General features: G+C 42.4%; 1 protein-coding gene across 9 annotated transcripts in view; it reads left to right on the top strand.

The window, feature by feature from the left end:
• The window catches only part of MARCHF1 (membrane associated ring-CH-type finger 1), a 973,853-nt gene that overhangs the window by 431,507 nt on the left and 519,602 nt on the right, over positions 1 to 22,744 (top strand). The gene's annotated exons all lie outside the window — the stretch shown is intronic.

The raw sequence follows: 22,744 nt of genomic DNA, 5'->3' as shown, positions 1-22,744 counted from the left end.
GAAAACAGCTCTCCTAACAAAACGACAGGTCTGGGACGTGAAAGCTATGGCACTGAATCCAAAATGTGAATCAGTGCCTCACAGGACCCACTGATCCCCATTCATTGGCAGTGCATGCGTGTGTATGACTTTTGTTACATGCATGTTCACTTGCGTTGTGTTAAACATTATTTGAAATGCAACGTGGGCTTTGATATTCAACTTATTGCACTTGGACTTCATTTTGTGGTGAAAGTTAGTTGAGCTGTTTGAAAGATGCTGGAAACTTTGTCAAAGATTTGGAAAAAAGGATTATGCAGAATGAAGGGTGTTGGGTGAAAATATCATAAGAGCTGTTGTATCTTTAATAAGGAGCTGGAAATAGAGTGCTGGGGACGGTGATCCTCTTGTCTCTTTAACCTTACCACTGCCAGGTCCTCTTGGGAGGAGGTGAACATTCCTCCTCCCCAGGTCTGTCTGTGAATTTTTTTTTTTCTCAAGGTTGGGTACTAGGCAGAGGGAGCTGCAAACAAAACAAAACTAAAGGATATTGGAGTGGCCTGTCAATCAGGACCTCAGAGGAAGAGAATGCTCACCTTATCTTAGGTATTTCAGTTTGCTGAAAAAATGGAATTAAAAGATAAATTGATTTTGGTGCAAAAATTTTTGTAATTTTTGCATACTATATAAAAATGGGCCTCAGAAAGTTCATGAAAAGTGAATATTATGAAAAAACTTTTCATGGAGTTCTAATTTTATTTTTGCCCTGAAATAAACTTATCTTTTATATCTATTTTCCACAAACTTTTGAAGTCCCCTTGCATATATCCAAATGACAAAAAATATATACAGCTCTGCCTACTTGAATTGGCTTAGCAATGCCATTGGAGAGCAGTGAGTTTTTGAGGTGGCTGGAAGGCAACTTTGCTGACTAATTTGGTGCAAGAGGTCCTTCTGCTTTAGCAAAAGAAATATGTCAATTCAATATTAATGGGAAATATTCTCTGTAGTGTGTCTCTTTCCTTTGATCCTGTGATTATTAGAATATCATAGAGCTGTGTTGAAGTTTATTGGAATGGAGTGGGGAATATGGGAGTCCCTAATCAGTTCTGAAAATAAGTTTAGAAATGCCAACAGCAATATGTATAAAAGCTATCCATCACTTACTCATAGTCTAGATCTGTGGATACATTTTAAGGTAATTTTGAAAAAAACTCCATGATGAAGACATTGAGGGCAATTTTGTTTAGTATCTGGAGTGATGCTTTTCTGAGCAATATTTGGAAGAGAAAGCACTTTCAAGCCCAGTTCTTCACCAGAAATCTCCTGCTGTTGATTTCTACTTGGCATGACTCAGATAAAATGAGAATGGCTTATGTGATTTTTGCAAAAAAAAATGTATTTTCCATATTGGAAATTATTCTACATCAAGGAAAAAGAGCCACATCTTTATGCAGATACTGGAGTTAATCTATGTATATTAAGCATCCTCACAAATGTTTTAAAGTATTCATATACGAACAGCTATTTTCCTGAGCCAAATATTCTAAAGTCACAGTGGGAGCCAGTGATCATTCCCAAAGGGGAGATAGGTTAATTGATGAGAAAAAGAAACTCCCAGCCTACATTATTATTTTTTAAACAACATAATTCTGAATATCAAGAAATCAAATATCTGAGTTTTCTATAGCATAAAAGTTTTAATTTATAAGTATCTTTGAAACATATTAAATCTTATGTCAGTAAAGTACTTGCTTTAATTAACTAAGCACGCTGAGAGTTGTAACTGCTCTTTGGAGAGACCAAGAAGCGTACATCCTGCATGTTGGAAAACAAGACTGTTCTGTGCAGTGCTTTTGATAATTTCAACAGCAATTCTGAGAATGAAAAACATTTGGACATTCCCTGAATGATGAACAAAAGGAAACAGCCTCTGAAGTTTGCTTAATGTTGTTTTGCTTATCTTAAAATTATCAAAGAGTGCATATGCACAGTGACCAAAGGATCTAATGTCAGATTTAAGAATCTGCTAATTTAAATGTAAGACAGTTTGATTACTGTTCTATTAGAAATTTAGAGACACTTGAATAAACTAATCCATTAACTTGACATCAGGCTGTTTTAATTTTTTATATCCATATAAAGAACAAAAACTAAATCAGGAAACTATTAGCTATTGTTACAATCCAAAAGGCCTAGAGTATAAGTAATAAGTAACACGTTAATATTTAAGAAATAATTCTAACTTCAAGGTTTATAACACATAAACATTATTGCATAGCCTAATATTATAATTGCTTCTCTAGTTGGTTAACAATCCTATAATTACAAAAAATACATAAAAACAGAATAGCATGTTATGTCCAGTTGGGGTACAGTTGGTGTTCCTGGTTAGGGGAGGGGTGCAGGTTTATCTCCCGGAAACCCCACTTCTGGAGGTTGCTTAGGGGTGAAAGGACAGTGCCTCAAACTTGCATCCCAGGCACAATTTTACTGCCAGAACCACGGCCATCAGCTTGAGAGTGGCTACCACTGTTCTCAGTCTGTTTTGAAGGGGACAGTGCTCCACCCTTTAAAGATTTAGAAAATGTAACTTAATACAGTAGGGCAAATATTTTCATTCATTCCTAGAAATTCTGCGTGTGTGTGTGTGTGTGTGCGTGTGTACTCACAGACATATACGCAATGGTATGCTTGTGTAGACTTTCCTTAGCAGCATGGCATCAGTGCATAACATGAAATAGTTGGGTTGGAACATAATTTGCTTATACCTTTGGAAAAATCATGGGAGAGGGTGCCTTTTGAAAGAGATCCATTGCTCTAGATATTTTTGCCTTTGATTGGGTGTCAGAGTTTAGCTTCTTTAGCTCTCATTTTGCCCACTTTTCTTAGTAGGCCACTTAATCCATTCTTTCATTTTTAGATATACTAGCACCACTTACTATGCATAATGAATTCACATTCGAAATGTGGGCCTGATAGACATAGGTCTCTTACAGAGGCTGTGAATTTTATTAATCAAATTCGTAGCTCTCTGAGGGTGACTTAATTTCTTACTCTTTATCTAGAAATTGTGATTGTACACATTCCAGTATTTAATAAACTTCCACATATTCTATTCTGGGATTTGTAAGCAGATGTCTGTAAGAGTCACTGTTCACCTGTGCACACCTGTGCACACCTGGTGTCCTACCGAGGCTGCTTCTACCACCTGCATTGCATGCTTCCATATTCCCTATCACGGTGGGAGTCAAGTGCAGCTAAGACCACAGAGTTACACAGGAAGAGAAAAGAGACCCTGAGCTCCAGTGTTTCCTTACTAGAGGTGACCACAAGAGGCTATTGTACCTTACACAGCTGGGGGATGGAGGCAGTAAGAACCGCAGTCTCTGTGTGCATTTCTTTCACTGCTTTCCTTATGCTGTGATCTTATTTTCACCTCCATTTTGCTGTATTCTTTTCCCATAAGAACATTTCGTTTCTCTCTGCAGGATACCCCTTTCAGGACCTTCTGCTTGCTTTGCCTGTGACAGACCCTGGGCCATTTTTCCTTTCTCAAAGTAGCTGCAGATCTGTTACTTGGGGGAGTCGCATCATGAACTTTAGTGAGCTTAAAAAAGAAACACAGCTTTTTGATTTGTATTCTTCATTTCTGAATGCAGTTGGTAGTTATAGACTTGTTAATTCTCATCTTTTAGAGGAAAAACAAGAAAGTTTAAAAAATCATGTTGAATCTCGGAGCCAAAACAGAAATTAGTGTTCAGTCCACTCTGATTTCAAATCCTGTGTCTTCTCTTTATGATTAAGAAACTTAACCTTAGGTAAACTTTACAGAAACAAGGGATCTTAGAATGTCCCTGCCGGTGCCGTGGCTCACAAGGCTAATCTTCTGCCTGTGGCGCTGACACCCCAGGTTCTAGTCCCGGTCGGGGCGCAGGATTCTGTCCCAGTTGCTCCTCTTCCAGGCCAGCTCTCTGCTGTGGCCCAGGAGTGCAGTGGAGGATGACCCAAGTGCTTGGGCCCTGCACCCGCATGGGAGACCAGGAGGAAGCACCTGGCTCCTGGCTTCGGATCGGCCAACCGTAGTGGCCACTGAGGGGTGAACCAATGGAAGGAAGACCTTTCTCTCTATCTCCTTCTCTGTCTAACTCTGCCTGTCAAAAAAAAAAAAAAATCTTTATCCTAATTCCAACACTGAAACCCATAGAAAATAACAAACTTGCCAGAGTCTTGTGTCTACTTAGTGGTGAACTAGAGACAGACACACAGGCTGTCTTCTTTTTGTTTATTTATTTATTTATTTATTTTGACAGGCAGAGTGGACAGTGAGAGAGAGAGACAGAGAGAAAGGTCTTCCTTTGCCGTTGGTTCACCCTCCAATGGCCGCCGTGGCCGGCGCGCTGCAGCTGGCGCACCGCACTGATCCGATGGCAGCAGGCAGGTACTTCTCCTGGTCTCCCATGGGATGCAGGGCCCAAGCACATGGGCCATCCTCCACTGCACTCCCTGGCCACAGCAGAAAGCTGGCCCGGAAGAGGGGCAACTGGGACAGAATCCGGTGCCCCAACTGGGACTAGAACCCCGTGTGCCGGCGCCGCAAGGCAGAGGATTAGCCTAGTGAGCTGTGGCGCCGGCTAACAGGCTGTCTTCTTTAAAAATGAGTTGTGTTTGAAAGGCAGAGAGACAGAGCAGACAGATCTATTTAGTGGCTCACTCTCCAAAAGCCTGAAACAGCTGGGGATAGGCCAGATTGAAGCTGGGAGCTAAGGACGCCATCCAGGTATCACATGTGGATGGCAGGGGACCCAGTGACTCCAGCCATCACTGTCTGCCTCCCAGGGTGCAGGACATTAGGTGGCTGGCTGCTCAGCGGAGCCAGGACTAGAACCCAGGCCCCTGGATACGGGAAGCAGGCATCTCAATGGTGTCCTAACTGCTACAGCAAACCTGTGCTCACACAGGCCTCCCGACTGCCAGTGTCCCACCTTTTCTACTTTTCCGTATTTAGCAGGGTTTGTTGTTTGTTACAAGACATGAAGTTAGAATCCCTAAAGAGTTCATGTAACTCCCAAAACCCTAACCTCTGAATGGTGGAGTTTCGATTTCTTGTTGTAAAATGTCTGACTCACAAGGTCTGGTGGGATATACAACAGAGCCTATTTATAGAATGTAACCAGAATTCCTTTTACAAGAACACTGAGACTATAGGGACTTCCAAGAATGGCACAGTAGTTTAGGAGGGAGCACACTGGGCTGACAGTAAGGATGTCTAAAATCGAAAAGCCCTTTGGCCATGAGCAAATCACTCATTTATCTCTTAAGTTTGCCTCCTTCAGAAAAAAAATACATTTGAACTAGATATTATTTCAAAAGTATGAATTTTTAGCTGTGTCTGACTTTTAAAAGATAGTTGTTTGGCCATCTTCTACTCTGGGCACACCAAGGCACATGTGCCTGAACAGGGAGGACTCCCCTCCACCGGCATCGCTTATTTTGGCTATGTCACCCTTTCTTCCTCTGCTAACAGTGTTCAGAGACACCAGCCCTCCCCGTTCTCAGACACGGGAGTTGAGATAGGCCTTGATGACATTAAAGCACTTGATAAGCCATGATACACTATCATGGCAACTGGTTCAGGAGTGGATGTGTAACTCCATCAGAATCCAAGGCCACATTGAGCCTTTGCTGTTTGTAGGGGGAAGCGAAGCATCTGGACTGGGCTTGCTCTCTTCTCGTAGGTGGATAATACAAGGCCCTTCATCTGGATCTGGATACTGTGAGAGAAAGGTATAGCTTCAAGGGGAACACAGATGCTTGTGATGTTGAAGCTGGCTTGAAAAAAGGCAGAACACTGAGGCGGGAAAAAGTAGTTTCAGGGTGACACTTTCCAATGAACTAATTCAATACATGTCCTTTATTGTTTAAGTCTTTGGGGTTGAGGAAGGTGGGGTGTTACTGTTGCTTACCACATGAAGGGCCCGAAATGATACTTGGCATAAGTGCAGTTGCAATAGTTTGTTACTTATGTGGCAACTGACTTCTGAGACTGTGGATTGCTAGTATCTGGGTAAAGCAATGCCAAACGTTAGATTTGGATCAACTGTGTAGAGACTGCCTGTACACAGCGCATGCAGGTTAATGCTGTATGTTAACCAAGGGAAGTGCATCGTTAGCAGGTGTGAGTCTGACGCTAAGGGGAGGATGCCAGGAGGCACACAGGCTAATTCTCTTTCCATTGCTCTAGAAGAGCACTTTCCAACTACTCTCCTGAGTCGAAATTGAGTCCCATGTGCTTAGAAGGAATTCCACTGAGTCTGCTAATAGAATCACAATACGTCCATATAATGAAAGCCAGGAAATTTCCACATTATTATTTGCTTTCAGCAATGAAATTAGCATAATTCACTTTAATTTTTCTTGTTTAAAACAGATGTTGTGGGTAATTGAATTAATTAGTAAGATTGAAAACCACATTTTATTGACTATTAAATGAAAGCAAATAGTACTTGCTGACACACCTGGTCAGTAGTTTTTAAAATTGTGGCCTCAATTAAACAGGTAGATTGTTAAAACTCCTCCCTGGTGTGGATCTTTAAAAAAAGTATGATAAATTCATGGCTGACTTAACAGAACTCCTTGTGGTCATTGGGTTTGAAAGATGTTGAACAAAAATCTTGGTGTGGAACTGTCTGAGAGCAGGTGTAGCTATGCTTGTTTTATTAATCAGGATGTTGAGAACTTGCTGATTATCTAGCATTTAACTCAATTCTTTGCAGTACGGAGAGAGCCCTAACAATGCCAACTTGGGTTTAGAAATCCTCACTTTGAGGTCTCACTGGAGGAGTGTTGCTCATTCAGAGGACTGGCACTCTGAGCCATTTGCAGCAGTCCTCATATGAAGATGAGCAATGACATCTGTTCGATCCTTATTCTCTTCACTCTCTGTGCAACTCCGTTCAGTAATTGAAAGAGGCATGACATGAGGGTAGGACACTGCTCTGAAAGAGGGACAAGGAGACTGAAGGAAAGGACAGAGTGCTCATGGGCGCTGGGAATCTGACATTTTGACTTTTCTGCTTCTCATCTTTCATTTCAATTACCCTCCTCATCAACGTGTGTGCAAATCCGGAAAACCAAAGCATCCAGGGGTCTCTTCGTCCAACCACTGCCAAGGGGTACCTGGTTTCTGATACAATGGAGCAGGCTGCATTCTTTAGGATTCATACTTGTGATGTCAACCTGAATAAAAGGAAGTTTTCTAGAGCAACAACAAAATTCTGGCACCAGGAACCCATGGGATGGGTAATGCTGCAGGTATAGCTAGCGAATGAAGTTTCTGGGTGAGAAGCAGAGGAAACAAACATTGGTTAAGTGAGGGATAACTATACAATCTCACACATGGTCAGATTCTTTGCAGACAGAAATTATTTCTACCTAAACAGGTTTATGCCTAAATAACCTGAATATGGTGGTGTATACCTTTGAATGCTTACTGGCTAGAAGTTGTATTTTGAAGTTATATAGACTTAGGTCTTTAACACAGTTTTACTTGAAAATTTTATTCAAAATTAATGATTATAAACTTTTAAAATATATTTGAGTTTTGTTACTCTAAATTTTCTAAAGCTTTCTAAATTCAAATTATAATATATTATTTTAACTTAAAACTACTTTCCATTTACTATGTAACTGCTACCGTAGTTCATTCAAGTTTTAGAAGTAATTTCTGCCTGCAGTTAGCCAATTTACATGGTGATGGATTCACTTTTGACTGTCGGTGTTGCCATCTGACTCAGGCATTCTGTCTGGATTCCCTGGAGAACTTAAGAGAAACTTCATGCTCTAGAGTTAGAAGGTATCTCATGCTGTGCATGACTGCCTATGCTGGGAAGCTTTGGGGTTAGGTGGTTCAAAGCATGTATCTGAAAAGAGACGGATCGGGTTCATACTGGCATGGGCCACTTCCGACCTTGGAACCCCAGCTAGGTGCCTTAATATCTGAGTGCCTCTGTGTCCTCATATGCAAAGTAGTGGCAACTATCAGGACTACCGGAGTTACTCTTTCTAAGGTGCTAAGAAGATACGGTTGTACACTATGGAAATCATTAAGGGCTTAAGTGTGGGGAGCAACTCGGACTAGACTGTTATTGGAATTAAGACTTATTCTATACATCTGCTCTCCCACAATATGGCGCTGGGAGAGGAGCTTCTACACGGCTGTCTCTCACCAACTTGACAAGCTGTAGGACCTGCTCCTGATTGGAGGAGAGCAGCGTACTCGGCGTGTGGGCAGCAGAGTTGGGATTGGTGGAAGAGGACTATAAAGGAGGAGAGAGACAACATGCACCAGGAACATCTATCTGAAGGAACACCTGAGCAGCCCCCGAGAGAGCCGGCCGGCGGTGTGCCGCTCCCCCGCGGAAGTGGGGAAAGTGGCAGGGGGAACCGCCCTTCCACGGAGGTGGAAGGGTCGGTAGCCAACCCGGGAAGAACCAGCAGCAAACCTGGGAAGGGCCGAGCAGACAAAAGAACAGCGCAGGGTCCTGTGTCGTTCCTCCGTGAAGAGGGGGAGCGACACTTAAAAAATAAAAATTATTCATTAATCAATTCCTTTTTGAGCATATTTTTCATCAATATGTTTATTATTCTAAATGAGTATGACTCGTTAACTAACCCATATCTTTCTTGTGATGAGGAAACATTTAAAGTTTCATGACTTACAGATTTTTGTTTGCCTGAATAAATGAAATCTAACCCTTGCTGCTTTTTTTTTTTTTTTTGATAACTTGACATCCATGTCTTAGTTGTTGAACCAAGGAATTTCTAGTGAAAAATGTGTAGAGAAATATATGTTGTCTTTGGCTTCTGTTCCATGTGCATATTTGCCAAGGGTTCTTACTTACATAAGAGTTTTCATTTTGAAGATTTTAGTACTGTAACTATTGATTACTTTGATCATTCCTTTTACTGTTCTTCATCTTTGTATCAATCATGCTCTTGATTTCCTTTTACTTTACCAATTTTTTCAGTTTTAGGAAGGGTAGGCCATGCTATGAAAAGCCAAAATAACCAATTTTATTGAATGAAAAATCACTGTAACTTTATTTGCATAGGATTATTTTGTGACTTTGAGTAACTGGAGAAATTATCATTTTCCCCACTTTTATAAATTACAATGGAGCTTTTCTTATTGTACTGAACAGTATTTTAAAAAGTCTTAACTGCACAATGATGGCTTTGTTGTTGAACCTACAGCATTTATCTGAGATACAGGCCTACTTTAATTCTACCCAAATTGCTTTGTCAAAGATTTTTTTCTTTTGATACTCTTTGGGTATAACAATGTTTGTAAAATCAATAAAATGACTGTCAGAGAAGAAATGCCTAAGAAAAAGCCAATGCACTGAATTTGAATTGGGATAATAGAATATGAGATAGTTGGGATGTATTTGTAAGGGCTGGTTCACATTGTAGATGATGTCTAGTAACAGTAACTCTCTTTGTTTCATGCCAACTAAACAGTGACCATTTCCCCCAACTATGGAAAGCTATGGAAAGCCTGGGCTTTCTTGCCTTGAATGTTGATGGCTATGTATCAAGCTACTAATCAGGTTTTGTTCTCTTCTTGAATTTGGCAATAATACATTCTTGAAAACCACATTAACAGATAATTTTCCTGGCTGACTACTTAAATAAATGTGCTATGAAAGTAAAAGGAGGCTGGCGCCGCAGCTCACTAGGCTAATCCTCCGCCTTGCGGCGCCGGCACACCGGGTTCTAGTCCTGGTCGGGGCGCCGGATTCTGTCCCGGTTGCCCCTCTTCCAGGCCAGCTCTCTGCTGTGGCCAGGGAGAGCAGGGGAGGATGGCCGAAGTGCTTGGGCCCTGCACCCCATGGGAGACCAGGAGAAGCATCTGGCTCCTGCCATCGGATCAGCACGGTGCGCCGGCTGCAGCGCACCGGCCGTGGCGGCCATTGGAGGGTGAACCAACGGCAAAGGAAGACCTTTCTCTCTGTCTCTCTCTCTCTCTCTCACTGTCCACTCTGCCTGTCAAATAAATAAATAAATAAATAATAATAAAAAAAAGTAAAAGGAAGGTTCTTTTCTAATTCCATCATTCCCATCATGAGTAGTTTCAAGTATATCTCAAATATTTATGATTGTCATCATTATTGTTATAGTTAATAACTATTGAATGTTTGCTCTGTGTTAAGTAGGCACTGTTTTATGTGCTTTTTTATATGCTCATCCTCATTGCTATTTCTATGTAATGAATTGCCCCCAAGTTTAATGAGTTAAAACTACTACTATATAATGCTCATGAATAGTCTGGATCAGAAATTTGAATAATATCCAGTGGGGTGCTTGCCTGTATGTGGTTGTGATTCCAAGTCTGTGACTCTGGGGGTGACTCGAATGCTGGAGATTGCAGTGATCTGAAAGTCCATGCACTCAGATGTTGGACGACTGAGATGTAAGGATGAGAGGAGTAAGACTGCCAACCAGAACACCCTGGTGCGATGTCTCCATGTGTCTTCACATCTTCACAAAGTGGCCCTTTGGGGTAGTCAGAATTCTTACTTGAGATTTAAGGTTCCAAGTGGGAGTTTGCAGCAAAGAAATACGAAACTTCTTCACTTTTCTCAAACCCAGCCTCACCTAAGGGGTAGCTTTAAGTGGTCAAAGCAGTGGCTAATTTACTTACGCAGATGCAGAGAGTGATGTATATCCCCTCTTTTGATACAAGTTGTATCAGATGATTTGAGGCTCCTGTTTTAAAACCTCCATAGTTTTGCCCAGAGTCCACAATTATTTACATTCTTCCCTTTGCATTCTAGAGTGCAAAATACAACTATTCCCTAACCCCAAACTTCTGAAGTCTCACATTATTTTGTTCCCAACCACAAGTCCAGGACCTTGTCATCCAGGCTCTCTAGCTGCAGGTGAGGCATCCTGGTACAGTGCTGGCACAGCTACTTTCAATCTGAAGACCCATAAGTAAAGAGACACGGTGTCTGTTCTCTGTACACTAGTGTGTTGGATGATCTCCAGACACATCCTATTCAAAATGGAGGGAAAGCAGCACACAGCTGTCACCAAGTCATAGCAGTTCTGAAATCTAGCTTGACGCTTGTTCTGAATTCTTCAACTAGAATCTACATCCCAAAAAAGAGTTTTTCTTGCTTGTTTTGAGGTTCTTGGTTCTGTCTTCTGTCTCTTGTTTCCTTCCTCTGACTTACTGCTTTGCCGTAGCTATGACCTATACTTCAAACAAGAAGTCTGCTCAGGTTTGCTTCACAATGATGGCAAGTCCAAAGGTGTCTTTTCTTTTCAATCCCTTTCAATCCGGGTTGATCAATTTCTTTAAACACTTTATGGATTCCCTGTGTGTCATTGATAAAAGCCAAACCTCCAAGTCTTTCTGAGATAAGCTCTTCTTTACTTTAGCTTCCTATGTCCTTAACCTTCCTGTAATCCATTTTGCTTAACAGAAGGGGCCACCTGGGATATTCTTAAGATTCTTGGAAGAAGGTGGGCATTGTAATGCAGTGGGTTAGGATGCCACATGGGATGCCCTATATTACAGAACCAGATCAAGTCTCAGCTACTCAGCTTTCTATGCCTCATCCTACTGAGAGGCAGCTGGTGATGACCCAAGTGCTTGGGCACCTGCCACCCATGTGAGAGACCTGGATGGGGTCTGGGCTCCTGGCTTGGGCTTCTCCCAGCCCTGACTGTTGTGTGCATTTGAGGAATGAACCAGTGAAGCAAAGATCTTTCTCTTCTTGTCTCTCTCGCTCCCTCTCTCATTGTGCCTTTTAAATAAATATTAAAGTGGAAAAGAGCAGCCAGCACTGTGGCATAGTAGATTAAGCCTCTGTCTGTGGTGCCAGCATCCCTTATGGGTGCTGGTTCAAGTCCTGGCTGCTCCACCTCTGACTCAACTCCTGCTGTTGGCCTAGGAAAGCAGTGGAATACGACCCAACTGCATGGGCCCCAGACCCACATGGGAGACCTGGAGGAAGCTCCTGGTTCCTGGCTTTGAATCAGCCCAGCTCTGGCCATTGTGGCCATTTGGGGAGTGACCCAACAGATGGAAGACCTGTTTCTCTCTCTCTCCTTCTCTCCTTGTAAATCTGCCTTTCAAATAAATAAATCTTTTTTGAAAAAGTGAAAAAAAAATCTTAGAAGGCTTTGTCTCTTTGAGGGCATTTAGAAAGCACTGCTTCAGTCTATATGCTCTTAGTGAAAGGTTTATAGACCCACTCCTTCTCTTTCTATAGTTGAATCCACTCTCATTGCATCAGACAGGTATGTTAGTGACTACTTTGTACAACAGGCTAATTGAGGCTGAGTGATAAAAAGTGATGCAGTTCATGAAGTAATCATCCCTTGCCTTCATTTATTTTTATTTTTATTTTATTTATTTGACAGAGTTAGACAGTGCGAGAGACAGAGAAGAAAGGTCTTCCTTCCGTTGGTTCACCCCCCAAATGGCTGCTACAGCTGGCACTGCGCTGCTCCGAAGCCAGATGCTTCCTCCTGGTCTCCCATGTGATGCAGGTGCCCAAGCACTTGGGCCATCCTCCACTGCCCTTCTGGGCCACAGCAGAGAGCTGGACTGGAAGAGGAGCAACCAGGACTAGAACCTGGTGCCCATATGGGATACCGGCGCCGAAAGCAGAGGATTAACCTAGTGAGCCACTGTGCTGGCCCCGCCTTCATATTTAAAAAAAAAATACTTATTTATTTGAAAGGTGGAGTTAGGCTGAGGCAGAGAGAAATAGAGAGAGAGAGAGAGAGAGAGATCCTCCATCCACTGGTTCATTCCCCAAATGGTCACAATGGCTAGTGCTGTAACAGGCTGAACCCAGAAGCCTAGAATTCCATTTAGGTCTCCCATGTGGGTGACAGGGGCCTAAGCTCAGGGGCCATCTTCCACTGCTTTCCCAGGCACACTAGCAGGGAGCATGAGTTGGAAGCAGAGTAACCAGGACTTGAACCAGTGCCCATATGAGATGCCAGCTTTGCAGGTGGCAGCTTAACCCACTGTGCCACGGTGCTGGCCCTGTCCCTCGGCTTCTTCTAACTCCTAGAGATGAATGGAGAATTGGTATTTTCCCTAGAGATGAATGGAGAATTGGTATTTTCCCTAGAGATGAATGGAGAATTGGTATCTTCCGTGAGGCATTTTCTTAATTTGAGATTTTTCTGCTTCAGGAGATTGGAGAAAAGGATATAGTTTCATTTCTAAACCCAGAAAGTCCTTAGAATTTCCTCCAGATTTGTTTGAAAACAGCAGTTTCCTCTCAGTTTGTGTCTCCATTGGTATCTTAGCAAATGCTGCCTGGATACCCCTGAGCTATTTTACCCATCAGAAGTGAGAGGGTCGCCACACTTCGTGTCACTAGCAACGGTCAGTTCCACTTTGGCTATTCCTCCGACAGTTTCTTCCCAGTGTTCTTACTCCTGATTAACAATCCCCATGAAATCTTTCCCGTCCGCACTACAGTTTCCTCAAGGTCTGAATTAGTGTTCTCCAGAGAAGCAGGAACCGTAGGTGATGAACGTGGGATTTGTTGTAAAGACTTGGCTCACGCACTCAAGGGAGCCGAGGAGTCCCAGGAGCTGCAGTTGGCAAACTGCAGATCCGAGTGTATTATCCAGGGTTCTGCAAACAGAAGGAGGCAGCAGGATTTCTACGTAGATGTATGGAAAGGGCTTTAGTGGGGGAATTGGCTCGTGTGATGTGGCACCTGAAAATCCCCCCCTAGAGCTCATCTGCAGGCTGGACCCTCTGGTGTGTGGGTATTGTGGCTCATTCCAACTGTGAAGGCCTCGGAACTGCGAACCTGATGGTTTAATTCTTAGTTCAAGACTAAAGCCTCAGTACCCAGGGAGGAGGTGTTGGTTGGTGTAAGTACTAGAATCCAAAGGCCGGAGAGCTGGGAACTCTGATGTCCCAGGCATGAGACCAACCTGTCCCAGCTCCCAGGGAGCCCAGTTCACTGTCTGCATTTATCTTCTCTGGGATCCTAGTGGATTGATGGTGCCCACTCACATCAAGGCCGAGTCTTCTCTACCAAGTTCACTCAGTCCCACATGCTAGCCTTCTCTGCAGATACTCTCTTAGACATGTCCAAAGTAACAGTTTTCCAGCTGTCTTCTTTATACCAATCAAGTTGCCTAAAATGAACCAATCACAGCAGGAGAGCTGCTGGTTTAAATTCAGTTTAGGAACTGGGAGGCTTGAGTCTTGAAGACCCATTTTCTTGTTTGAATCCAAAGGCAGGAAGAGATCATGCCCCAGTTCAAGTAGTAATGCTGGTGGAGTTCCTGCTTACTTGGCTTTTTGTTTTATTAAGGTGTTCCATTTTTTGTAAAACAAATTATTTATTGATTTGAAAGGCAGAGTTACAGAGAGGCAGAGGGGGAGAGCTCTCCCATTTAGGAGAGACCCACTGCCCCACCAGGATGTGCTTGAACAGGAAGCTGGAATCAGGAGCAGAGCCAAGAGTTGAACTCAGACGTTGTATATGGGATACAGGTGTCTCAAATGACATCTTAATGTCCTACCTACCCACCAACCTTATTGTTTTTTTTATCTGCATTTTATAGGTCAGGAATCTGGGGCCAAGTAAAGTGTGTTTCTTTCTCCAAAAATATTAAGAGACAAATTTATGTTATAAATCCAGAAATTCGGACTCTAGATGCAGTATTTAAAGTCATTATATTACCTTTCTTTTTTTTTTTTTCCCAGTGTACTATACAGAAGGTATGCTTTGGCATCCTAGACCTTAGGAAAATTCTCTTCCATTTAAAATTGTTCAGTGATTCAACATTTATAAGTGCTAATAGCAGTCAGAACGCTAGGGGCATGTGTGGTCCAGCAGGTTAAGCTGGCATTGGGATGCCTGCACCCCATATGGAAGTGCTGCTTTGAGTGTAGGCTGCTCTACTCCATCTAACTCCCTGATAGTGTACCTGGAAGGCAGCAGATGATGGTCCAGTTAGCTGAGTTCTGACACCCACATCCAAGAACCAGGTAGAGTCCCAGGTCCTGGCTGCAGGCTATGGTGGCCATTTGGACAGTGAACCAGGGATGGAAGTACATTATTCCTCTTTCTCTCTCTCTCTCTCTCTCATTCTCTGCCCCCTCAAATAATTTTTTTAAAGAGAGTTAAAACACTAGGCTCACAACTAATGATATATTTGTGTTTAAGAGAAACATAATAACAGTAAAGTGAAAAACAGAAACATGGTTTTGTCTTGATGCAGCATAAAGTCTCACTTTTCATGATCTGAGAACCCTTATTTGTTATTTTTTGCAACAAATCCTTGTTAATTTTTAACATGAAGATTTACTTTTACCATGGGTTTGTTCTTTATCACTGTGGAGAATTAACTGCCTCAATGACCCTTATTTGTTTTATTGTATTCAAGGCCTTTGGTAGCACCCACAAATACTGTTTCTGGGCTTTGCTATGTGATTCCTTGGCCAGCGGCAGAAGAGGATAAATGATGGAAGCTGAGCGTTGAAGCATATTTGTATATTAGCAATTGCCCTATTGCTTTTCCTGTAGGGTAGGTAAGGCTTCAGTATCTATTGGAATGTGAGAGACATCTAGCCCAGTCACTCCTGTTGCCTCCAGCCAACAGTTAGGAGGCATGTGAGTGATGCTAAGACCAACCATCGCCCAGCTTATAGTAGACAGAAGAGTGAACCTTGCTGAGGTTCTTTGAGCCTGACCCAGGCTGAAATACCCATCAGAATCATGTTTAAAGCCACTGATTTCAGGGTCATTACACAGTGGAACACTGTTGCAATGGTCCTGTTTGAAATCTATGTTCAGGTTTTCTCTTGTAGGCATGGCTTTGCACATGATAAATTGTAGAGCTGGTTCTGACAGTCCCTCAAGAAGTTAAATGCAGATTTTGTTTGCCGCAATGTTTTCTGAAAGGGTATGGCAATCTATTTTAATACCACATTTACATTTAGAAATCATCTTTGCCATTGCTAGGTTGGTTAATTTCAGCTGCTAAATTAACTTTACAACCAAAACAATTACACTGATAGTGACTAATTCTGATTCTTCTAAATAGAACCTATTTGTTTCTATACCTAATAGAGCCCTGTAAGTATGCGTATTTAGTACAAGTAACCTTGTAATATAAATAAATCTAGAACGTAAAGGTACAGTGTACTTTAAATTTTTAATTGAACAGCTTCAAATGAAAACTGTAAAATCCTTCTGGAAGCACACTTTGGTGAATTCACATTTAACCATTTTTATCAGTGTTTTGAGTAAGAATGCAAATGGCCTTATATGAGGGGTCTTCAAAAATTAAAAGGAAATGCGTACTATTAAAAACTACGCAGATTCTCCAAATCAGTCCTGGTCTAGCCAGCATTTGCTAACTCATTCAGTTTGTGTGTCAACCTTGAATACTTAATCTATCCTCACTTCTGCCAACTTTCTTAATACCATTGCATTTCCTGCTGTGTATGGAGGAGCTCTCTATGAGCTTTGGTTTTGTAGAACCTTCACTGACAGAGCTAATCCAACTGGCAAATCAAAAATGATGAACAGGAATTAGTCTACTGTAAACCACTACAATTAAGTTACACATAATACAGTTGTTCTGCTGATTTTCTCTGGGTTTTCTGTGGTCAATAACCAGGGGCTTTTCTTCAGTTTGGGGCACAGTAAGCTTATTTCTGCCTCAGGGATTGAAACTTGCTGTTTTCATTTACTGATAATGCGTTCCCCCTGATTCTTTGTCTGAATGGCTCTCCCCATCTGTCTGAATTTATCTGAAATAACACTGCAACACGCTGCCCTAGGCTCTATCTCACTACTTGTTTTTTTGTTTGTCTTCATTAATAGGGGTCTCTCTCTAAAAGTTCCTTCTCTGTCTGTTCATCCTTGAATGTGAGTTGCATGAGAGCAAAGCTTTATTTCTCTGCAGTGAAAGCCACCGTGCCCAGATCGGAGCTGACACCTTGGAGCCCTGGAGTAAGTATTATTTGTAGAATGAGGAAATAATATTTAGGTCTAATGAGACAATAGCCACACTCCAGTCTGTACTGTTCAGAACCTGCACAGCTATTGTGTTGCATTTTAAATACTGTTGACAAGCTAAAGAATTCTAGAAAGTGGACGAGCAAGGTAGTTTAAGAGACTTGGAACATTTTTCTATAAAAATCTATTTCAGGGACATATCTTGGTGTGTCTTGGAGACTTTTGAAGTAGCTGCAGAGTTGAGCTTAGGTAGAGAGATTAAATGTGTTCTGTGTAGAATGCACAAACTAGAATGTATAGAACATTGCCAGAGCTGACACTAAGCTAGATTAAAGGTAACCAGTGTCTTATTTTTCAGATGAAGAAAAATAAATCCAAAGTATTTATATAAAAATATGCCCCGGCAGATGTCCTAAATAGCACTCTGGCCTCAGAATCAGCCCTAAAGGCATTCGGATCTGGCTGAAAAGCCCATGAGAGTATTTCAGGCATGGAAAGCCAAGACACTCTGGCAAAAAGATCTCTGTGAGTGAGATCCCAGTGGAAAGAACAGGTCTTCAAAGAAGGAGGTACCTTTCTCTGAAGGGAGGAGAGAACCTCCACTTTGACTAGGACCTTGTCTAAACAAGATAAGAATCGGAGAACTCAGAGGGCTTCCATAGCCTTGGAAACTCATGACTGGAGCATAGGGAGATTGCTGATGCCATAGACAGGAGTGTCAATTGGTAAAGTCAACAACAGGAGTCACTGTGCACTTACTCCTCATGTAGGATCTCTGTCCTTAATGTGCTGTGCATTGAGATTTAATGCTATAACGAGTACTCAAACAATATATTTCACTTTGTGTTTCTATGGGGGTGCAAACTGTTGAAATCTTTACTTAATGCATACTAAACTGATCCTCTGTAAAAAAAAAAAAAAAAAAAAAAGAAATTATCAACTCCCAACTTGACTCTCACTGGGATTAAACATGACAATAGGTCTGATCTGATTTCATCATCATTTAAAAAAATCATCTATTATTTTTCACTTTATGTTTCTGTGTGGGAGCAAACTGTTGAAATCCTTACTTAATGTATACTAAGCTGATCTTCTGTATATTAAGATAATCGAAAATGAATCTTGATGTGAATGGAAGGGGAGAGGGAGTGGGAAAGGGGAGGGTTGTGGGTGGGAGGGACGGTATGGGGGGGAAGCCATTGTAATCTATAAATCGTACTTTGGAAATTTATATTCATTAAATAAAAGTTAAAAAAAATATGCCCCGGAATATGATGGATCTTGAGACAGAGATAAAACTGGAATCCAGATGTTCTGATTCTCATGGTGGTGTTCCTTACACTATAGTTTTCTTCCTTTCAACCTATTATCATTATTGCAAATACTTGAAAGTCCCATCCATCCATCGTCCACCCGCCCAGCCATTCATCCAACATTTATTGAGTGGTATCTATATAGATGACTAATCTGTTATGAAAAAGCTAATGGATAACTCAGTGTATTTCCCCGGTGGCCCCATTGGCTGTAGGATCCTTGAGGATCCATGGGAGAACAGTTAATGGAAGATTCTTTGTTTATATAGTTTGACTTGAAGATCTGTTGGGTCCTGTTTCCGTATTTTTTAAAACTGTAAATATAAACATTCATACTGTACAACTTTTCAAAATGCTAAAGTATCTTAAAAGTACCTACCATGTGCCTAACACTACAAAGAGATATGAGCATCGGAAACTTTCAGGTGTAATGCCATGAGTGTGGTCCAAGTCATTGTACTTTCTTTAGGGGCTTTGTCTCAGGACCTTTGAACCTGTGAGACCTGCGGGCTCCAGTTCTAACTATCACCCTCCTGCCTACCTCCTTCAAGTTTCCTTTGGTGAATAATGAAACTTTCTTTTTCAATATAAACCATGCATGTTTTTAAAGTTTATTGTATTTATGTGAAAGATAGATCTCTCATCTGCTTAGTTCACTCTCTAGATGCGAACAGTGGTCAGGACTAGACCAGAAGCTGGGAACTCAGGCTGAGTCTCCCAGCGTGGAGGCAGGAATCCCAGTGCTTGAGCCCACGCCTGAAGCCCCCAGGGTCTGCATTGTCAAGGAGCTGGGATCAGGAAAGGAGGCAAGAGTCAAACCTAGGTACTCCAGTAGAGGCTGCAGGCATCCCACGCTGCACCTTAACCACCGCACCAGGTGCTAGCCCTAACCTCGCTTATTGAAACAGGTGCTTCCTTGCACAGTTTCAGACTATGTTGCCAATGTGTTTGTTGCTGTTTGCCTTAAACCTTCCCCCCAAATATGTTTTATGAACTGAATCCTACTATATTGAATAGTATCATTTCTATGCCATTCCATGTTTCTACTTGAATCTGCTTATTTTTGTTGAATAAGAAATGCAGTATTGGGCTACACTGCATTAAGTTTAAGCAAAGCTGTGTCATAGAAACATGAATGCATGTGGCATATATATCTGTTTCATGTCATTTATTATGATCTGTTGCCTGTGCAGATGGATTGCAGCATATGTTAAGTTTATCGCTGGAGATAAATAATGAAAGGATGAACTTACAGTCTGAAGGAAACCATCTTTACTTTTACATTAAACCCAACTTATTTAAGAAAAACAAAACAGGAAACAATGTTAAGAGAAATGTTCCTGTTGTCCTGTCTTGTAGCAACTTTATTAGCAAGAATCAATACCCCCCAAAGTATTATTCCCTCCCTGAAATATATCACCACTCTGACAGAGATCTCTCTGAACACATTTAAAGCATCCTCATTCCAGCAAAAATGTGCTTTAACTTGTAGAAAGTTATATATATATATATAGGGAACATACAGAATTTCACCACGTTGCACTTAAATTTCTCTTACTTGAAATGGTACTCCTAAATATTGAGTTTAGAGCAAAATATGAAAAATGCAAATAGAGTTTACCAGCTGCGCCTCTAAAGCGATGGAGTGCGATCCTCCTTCCTCTGGTGGTAGATGAGCTGTATTCTACCAGGAATGCCTTCTCACCTGCTCCTTGTCAACAGAAGCATCTGACCACTCTCGAGGACACCTGCTCTGTCCCACCCCACTGTGTGTCTGCTGGAAAAAACTCAGAGCCAGTGCCTTGGGCATGCCGCATGCCAAGCTGCTTCTCCTTTGTGAGCTGTGAAATCCAGGATATTTCCAGGCCCTCTGAATCCTGTGGAACATGTACTGGCCATAGCACTGTTTCTGTCTTTGCTTTACCCAGGCCAGGGGGAGCAATTAAGCTCAGCTCTGCTAATTAATGCACTGTGGTGAGACAATGTGAGTTTAGATAAACAATTCCTGAGCCAGGAAGTCTACTTTTTTTTGTTGCATTTTATTTTCCAGGGCTGATCACATTTCAGAGCTGTTTGTTGGGTGACAGGCAGATGGAAGAGGAGTGATGCTGAATGAGAGAGGAAGTGGTTGCCCAGTGTTAGGATTTGAGTGTCTGCATCTACAATTCCATGGTGCTCTTAAGAGCAAAAAGTACAGGGTGTCCTTGGATGGGAAGTGTGCTTGCTGCAGATGAGAGCTCAGGAACTGCTGGCCAGTGTCTCGGTGTGTTGGAGCGCTTCACTGCCGCCTTGTGCATGCCTACCAAGCTGTGCCCGTTATTGATAACAGTCATACATGGAAGATCACAGGTTTTTTCTGAGTTGTAGAAAAACATACATGATCGTGATCATTGTCTTGGTGACCGGTGGTAAAATATGCCTCTACATGTTGAATTTGGGAATAGCCCACATAGAAATTTCAGTCTAAATTTTTCCTGTAATTCTCCTCGCAAATTTTCCTTCATTTTTTTAGTAGTTTATTTTTTCCTACTTATTAGCAGTAATGTCTTTTGGAGTCTTAACAATGCCTTTCATGGGGCCAGCGCTGTGGTGCAGGGAGTAAAGCTGCCACCTGTGGTGCTGGCATCCCATAGGGGTGCTGGTTCAAGTCCCAGCTGCTCCACGTCCTATCCGGCTCCCTGCTAATGTGCCTGGGAAACAGAGGAAGATGGCCCAGGTGCTTGGGCCCATGTGGGAGACCCTGAAGAAGCTCCAGGCTCCTGGCTTCACATTGTCTGTGCTCTATCCATCGTGGCCATCTAGGGAGTGAACCAGAGGATGGAAGGTCTGTTTCTCTCTCTGCCTCTGCTGCTCTGTAACTCTGCCTTTCAAATAAATAAATCTTGAAAGCAAAATGCCTTCCAGGGCCCAGTGTTGTGGTGCAGAGGGTTAAGGCACCACCTGCAACACCAGCACCCCACATGAGCACCAGTTTGAGTCCAGGCTGCTCCACTTCCCATTCAGCTTCCTGCTAATGCACGTGGGAAGGCAGTGGAAAGTTACTCTGAGGCCTGTCTAGGAATGACAGCAGTGATGGATAATTTTGTTTGTCATGGAGAGTGGCTTTGGGTGACCTAAACATTGAAGTATCTGAACTTTGAGAGTAAATGGATTGCTCTTCCAGGACTGATTGCAACAAAAGGTCTGGCCTCCGGGCTGAGAGAATTTGCCAGAAGACTGCTTTTGGAGTACATCTGCATCATCCGCTCTCATGGGTCTCGAGCCCACAGCCCCTCCTGCAGATTCTGCCCTGCTCAGTCTTCTAATCACATGAGCCAGTTCCTCCTTCTCTCTATAGGCAGATGGTTATAGATTGAAGTATATAGATACATCTGATAGGGGCCTGCTTATGTTACCTCCACCAAGGGGAGAACTCAAAGCAGAGACATTCGTCTATATTGCAAAAGTGAGAGCAGGATTTATTTAACCGTGGGAGAGCAAACGTACATTCAGGAATAAGGGTAGGCCACCCCACATGGAGAAATACACATCAGTGGGTGCCAACCCAAGAAAGAGAAAATAATAGCACCGCCTTTAAGTACAGTCCATGGAGAACAGAGACCCCTCTCCTATTCTCAGCATCTTTTATGAGGTAGTGGGCAGCGCCTTAACTGGATAAGCACATGTGTGTGGAGTCTCAGCATGTGTAAAGCCTTTTGGGACTTTGACAACAGCTCCATGTGTGATGTGAATTGCAGATGGTTATCATGATGGCCAGAATGACACACAAGTGCATCGGGGAGGTGGGTGTATCCAGTTCCCAGTTGAGGACATTATATTGCAGGGCTGTGAGAATTCCAGCTCACTGAGACCTAACTAGTTACACCATACCCGGTCGATGCGTAGGTAGGTAGATCTCCAGTTAGCTGGTTCCCTGGAGAACCCTGGCTAATATAACCATCACCTGCTTTTGATTGTTTCTCTGTGCTGCAGTGGGGACCTGAGAAATAGCTGGGTTAGGGGAGAAGGGAAGCTGCAGTAAAGGCCTTGACAGCTGTGGTTGAAGACAGTACTGTTGGCATGTGTTGTTTGGCTACTTATGCAAATCGCGAAAGTGACTGACTTTTCGTAGTAAAACAGAGATCAAGGGGGGGGGGGCGCAGCAGCAGTGGGACTGGGTATCAGTTCCTGATCACTGTTTGTCTTCTCTTTCATTTGCACTGCTTACTGCTCGGACTGATCTCCATCCAGCCGTAATTCTGTCAACAGACTAACTCTGTAACAGATAATTTGACAATATCACTCCTCGGCTTAAGTGACTTTGATTACTTCCTGCTGTCTTATTGGTAAATCTAATTTCCTTGTCACAGTATACAAGGCACCTTAATGATCTGATTCCAAAAGACATTTCTCCTGAGTCTCACTGGGGTCCCTGCAGTCTCGTCGGCT

This window comes from Oryctolagus cuniculus, chromosome 8 (assembly GCF_051225735.1).
Source record: "Oryctolagus cuniculus isolate XC-2025 breed Fujian yellow rabbit chromosome 8, ASM5122573v1, whole genome shotgun sequence".
Lineage (NCBI taxonomy): Eukaryota > Metazoa > Chordata > Mammalia > Lagomorpha > Leporidae > Oryctolagus > Oryctolagus cuniculus.
The sequence above is the reverse complement of the archived record's forward strand: the minus strand, read 5'-3'. Positions and strand labels throughout refer to the sequence as shown.